This window comes from Myotis daubentonii, chromosome 5 (assembly GCF_963259705.1).
Source record: "Myotis daubentonii chromosome 5, mMyoDau2.1, whole genome shotgun sequence".
Classification (NCBI taxonomy): domain Eukaryota; kingdom Metazoa; phylum Chordata; class Mammalia; order Chiroptera; family Vespertilionidae; genus Myotis; species Myotis daubentonii.
Window position 1 is genome coordinate 70,316,613 of NC_081844.1, and position 6,000 is coordinate 70,322,612.

A 6,000-nucleotide genomic window follows, 5' to 3' on the forward strand; every position below is an offset into this window, starting at 1 on the left:
TAATCAGCCATATTTATATAGAAACATGAGAAATGACTAATATGTTAACTGAAAAAGCAGAATATGGAATTTCATGTCTGTTTCATAACTCCTTAATATCTTAAATTGTTAGAATGCTTAAAGAGAATTAAGCCATGTATGTTATGGAGCTTATTGCTATATATGCAATAATTAAATTGTTTTAATTAATTTGAGATAGGGCAATATTAGAGATGGCAAAAGGCACATATTTTTGATACTTATATACTTATTACAATTCCTTGTGAATTAACACACACACACACACACACACACACACACACACATACACACTCATAACACTAAAGAAATATTCAACAATAGAGTATAACCTTTTCCTGCAAGAAAGAAAGTCCTTTCTGAGTGATCAAGATGCTTCACTCCCATCTGCACAGTAGGAGGTTGGGTAGCAAGGTGAGCAGGGAGCAGACAGTATGATCATTTTTCTCTTCCTTGCTCTACCTTAATGTGTTCTGTATCTAGTGATTTAATAACCGTAGTAGCTTTTCTTGAACTTTCCTGTCTTCATCATTAGATGGCATCCAGACTTAATGAAAACATTTCCCCAGAAGACAAAGAGTAACATAAACAATTTATCATCATTCCCACTGGTCAAACATAAACACTTTCTGAATAGAAGATGGAGTTCTGCCATGGCTCCGTGGAACTTACTATAATGGCAATGGCTTTGCAATTTTAATGCTGAATAATTTGTTTTGTGGCACAGTAGAAATATTTATTTTGGATGGACAGCAGTTTTCAGGAAAAAAAAGAAAATGCTGATCAGGAGGAACAGTGCTGGTTCCAGGACTGGATGTTAGCAGAAAAGAGCAGGAAAGTCTGTTGAGTAAACTGGTTTCACTCCTAAGCTACAAAGGCATAAAGGTAAAAGGCAAGAAATCCCACCCCCTCCATCATCACCCTCCATCCTCCACTTTAGTTTGGTGCATGGCTCTTTCTTACTGATATGCAAAATATATGTAGCTATTATTATTTCTAGGGAAACAGAATGTTATTCTTTATTTTATTTTTCTCTTAATAACTGAACACACCCTTTGCATCTTTTCAAAGCATGAAAAAGCAAGAGAAGGTTCTGAGTGCTTGGAAAAGATGCAGGTCCAGAAAAGTGAATACATTTTCTAACTACTCCCTTATTGATGGGAAAGTAAGTGGTGTCCACTGCTAGTGACATGCTTCCGTGAACATCTGTAATACGATGTCATTTCTGTAAAACAGCTTCCTGTGCACAATTAAACTTTCACATACACTGGCAAGTTATCCCCCAGAAGACTATTCCCAAATTTGACACTTGCCATGAACACGTGAGTGCCTCGTCTCCAAATTGTTTGCCAGTAGGCTGGGTGAAAATGATATCAACGTGATATGTTAATTTGAAACTCTATAATGCAGGAACAGAAGTGTGTCAGAGATGAAATAATAATATTTAATGTTCTTCACCCAAATAAATGATAGATGACAGGTAGATAAAAAGATAGAAAATAGGAAAGAAGAAAGGAAGAGAATGATATCGATTAGGACAAAGTAAGTTTACATTTGTTTGTACAGTAATTAATAAGTAATAATAAGTAATAATACAAGAATTAACTCTGTTCCATTTACTCACAACTATAAACCTACTTTTGCCCTGTCCTGTACTTATATTTAGCCAACAAATATAAAATTAATTGTATTTTCAAAAAGTTGGTTTATAAATTGTGACTCTCTCTGGTGATATGAAGTTATGGTAAAAATATAAAATGATGAAGTGTTTTTTATTTGAACTGTTTATTATTTTAATTTGAACTACTTGACTGACACATTTGGTCACATCCATTGCTTATGACTGAAGATTATGCAAGGGATAGTCACTGGGCTAAAATAATGCAGTTCGGCTTAGCATCATTACTCATGCCAAAATAGAACACGCACAAATACAAAATGCAGGCAATGTGAATTAAGTGGAGTGTGCAAGTAACTTGTTTTTCAACTAAATTCAGTTATTTTTCCCTAAATTTTTAATAGTTTGGCTTCAAGCTAAAGAGCACTCCATTTTTCAAACCAATATTATATTCTGGAAAACATTAAGATTTGTGAATGGAATGGTAAACAAAGTTTATCTCTTTACCAAGCATATTCTTCTTCTTCATTTTTTTAAATGTTTGCCTTATACCATGCTTTATTCCAAACCAGGATAATATTTTTTTTCTTTATTGATTAAGGTATTACATATGTGTCCTTACCCCCTCCCATTGCTCCCCAACCCCCCACTCATGCCCTCACCCCCCTGGTGTCTGTGTCCATTGGTTAGGCTTATATGCATGCATACAAGTCCTTTGGTTGATCTCTCCCCCTCACCTCCACCCTCCCCTACCTTCCCTGTGAGCCTTATTTCACAATTCACATCTGAAGAAATTTCTCACTAACAGAATATTCTGATCAAATTTATTTATCCTTAGAAAATAGGCCTCAATTTTAAAGAAATGCAGCTATAATAATAATTGAAATTGTTGAAAATGATTTTACATAACTCATGGAGTCTAAAAAGGCAACATTTTGAGGATTTAAGTGCAACAAATCAGAAGCAATGTCTTTTCTTCTTTAAATGTTTTTTGCTGTTCTTTTGTTTTAAATCAAGAGAACAGTGTTGATTTAATATATTTTAGCTTCCATTGAAATGGAGAAAAATATAGGACCTTTCTCCTAGTTCTCTTAAAGCAAATATTAAAGAACAAGTAAACTCTTTGCACAGATATTTTTCCCCTCTTGCATCTTATATCAGAAGTAATTCTATAATATTGACAGCACACATTCTTTATTGAGAATAGGCACATGATTATTTGCAATTTTTTACAAAGATCTATATAATAAAATTAAATAAATAGATATCCCCCCCTCAGTGTGTGTGTCTCTCTCTCTCTCATTTCTTTTTTTTCTTTCTAAATATTACTACCTAATCTATTCTTTGGTGAACTGAAGTTTTCTCCTATAGGAAAAATAATAACTGTTAGTGGACACTTCCCTAGAAACTAGCCCTTCTAAGCAGTTTTACCTTAAGCAATGTACCATTAATCATTCAGCTCAAACAGTCTGGGTCATCAGAAACAAGTAGTATGAAAATATTATATAGTTTTATAAAGGTCTTAAAACTATAGTTCCTGCTTTATATTTCCTATCTTGCTAAAAACTTACTTGGAAGCCACATTGTTTTTATGGTTTTTGTTTCCCAAGATTTTCTCTTTTTTTATTCTGAATGCTTTGTTGTCTGTTTTGTTCTTTATTTTTAGATTTTTTTTTTTTTATTGGTGGAAGCCTCTTACTAAACCACCTTTTCTTAAATAATATTTTTCATTGCATTTAGGGTTTACTGAAATATTAGAGAAAATTCATAATAAGGAACAATATATAAATTGTCTTCATTTGTTCATAACCAATGGTACAGGGTATTTACCTAGTTATTATTATTACAGATTGCTGAATATTACAGAGAATCGAGTAGCCTAAATAACTTTTTCTTTTTCAAAGAATTATCTATTTTATTAAGCACTTCCTGTGAAAATATATTAAACATTATACAAGTATCATTAACAAAAATAATGGACCTAGAAATATATTATTATTTATTTAAGTTTAACACAAAATAATGGTATTAATGTTTAGGGCTTTCTTTGGTATAACACAAGGAACACATAATTGTCCTTGAAATATCTCTAGATTTTAAAATATGAACATTATTTTAAAGATTCTGTTTTTGTGTGAAACAAATCATTTTTTCCCTGAGAGCAAAGAAGTTTTATATGTGGTCAAAGAGTCATTATCTTTTTCCACTTATTTTCCCCCATTTTATTTTCCACAAATAAATGGAAAACATAAAGAAAAAAAAATAATAAAGTATTTTTGCCTTCAAACCAACTGATGAAGACACTACCAGAACCAGGATCCAAGGAAAATATCATCGCCTCTTTATTTTTCATTCTCTTCAGTTACTCCATTTTACAGATTTCCATCTGTTCTTAAGATATCCAGCACTGGCCCATCATCCGCTGTCCATTTGGAAACGCCAGCTGTGTCTTTTCATGTAGCTACACACAACGCTTGGGTCTGCATTAAGGGTCTTCCAGCGTAAGCCCAGCTGCGGTCTCCCTATCGCTATCAGCCCGCTCCCAATCCTGCACAGCAGTCAGGGATGTTCAGTGACTCCAGATTTCACGTTAGAAAGATCAGTTTTCTAGAAGCCACAGGAATTGCTTCTCCAGTCTGGGAGGAAGAATAAACCGTGTGCATTTCTTCCTGGAGGAGGGCCATCCTCCTAGCTGAACAAGTTATCAAAAGGATTTCACTAAAGCAAACGAACCAGGCTGGGCTGCTCCCAGTGGTTTCACCTTTGGTTAATCAACTCAAGTAGATGGCATACATCTTCCCCGAAGTGTTTAGCACTGATGTCAATGGTCATGGGACCCAGGGCCCCTCTCTGTCAGGATGTAGAATGTGCCATGCTAAATGACCTTATATACAGCTGTCAGGGTTGTGAAGTTATCCATGAATGCTTACGAATTTGTTAGAACACTATGTTCCAACGCAGAGCTATATTTTATCAAGATAACTTAAACCACTGATGTAAACTGTACAGTGTTCCAGTGAAAATTATTACTGGCTGACCAGAGCACCCAGAATAACCTAAAGTTATACACAAACCTATGCTTCTGTTTTTCTGCCATGAACTTGGGTCAGCATGCACTTCGGTATTGCCTGTCTGTGTGGAATTCTGAGAGAATAATGATGTCATGTAAATAAGATACTATGAAGGGCATTGCTCTAATCTTTTAGTGTACATAAACAAACATCATTTTTTCTACTTTTACCTGTATTATTTCTCAAAGGAAACACTATATATATATATGTGTGTGTGTATATATATATATATATATATATATATATATATCCATTTAATAATATATATCTATGTTTTTTATAAGGTATTGATATGTTTATATATGGTATGTCATATTATATATATATATATGTATATATATATATATATATATATATATATATATATATATATACATATATCTACCTATCCCTCCACATTTATAAGTTGTTGGCTCTATATCACCCCTGCCTCCACCTTCTGCTTGCAACGGCAGTCAGGAAGATAATGAGAAAACTTTAGTGTTTGAAGGACTTCAGTGTCACAAATCACTGAATGAAAACTACTTCCGAATCCTCCTCCTTTCTTTCTTTGACCAGCACTCTGCCCTTCTCAGACCAGAGGCTGAGGCAGAATCCTGGAGAAGCTAGTTGCCCGTCTTTTGCCTACTACCCATCAAATGTCAATCTAGTGGCAAAATCAACTCTCTGGAAAATATGAATACCTGTTTTGTTCCCCATGGTTTTCATGACATCCTTTAATAGTAGTGCATGATTGCAATGGCTTTTATTTTTCAAGTTAATTGGGAGGGTGTGGAAAGATCTTATTTTATTTTATTTAATGGCAGATGCTCTCTTTCTCAAGCTGGGAGAAAAGTTTTGGCTGGTAGCCGAAACATTTGGGCAAAGTTCTTTATGGCATTTAAAAAAACTACAGTGACTTGAGAAAGCAGCATCATGCGGCAGGACTGTGGCAGTCTTAGCGCCGCAGGTGCCAGAATGCGCTCATCTGGGTGGCGTGGAGGATTCCACATACTGAAGAATGTTTTCTGCGTGTGGGAGAGAGCCCCGCAGTGTATTAATCTCTACTGCGAGCGAGTAGAACCCCGCTTCTAAAGCCACTGGTGTGCAGTTTATTGCCCTGCGAGGCAGAAGACAGACACGTATCACTGACATTTAACAAAGCTAGCTTTCAGGACTTTCCTTTATTTGCCCTTTTACTATGGTCTCATTCTGTAGAAAAACATTCCAGGAATGATGGCTTTAAATCAGGTCCTCAGAAGCATTTTCTTCTTCAAATTATCTGAAGTCTTTAAAAGGCCAGGATGTCTTTTA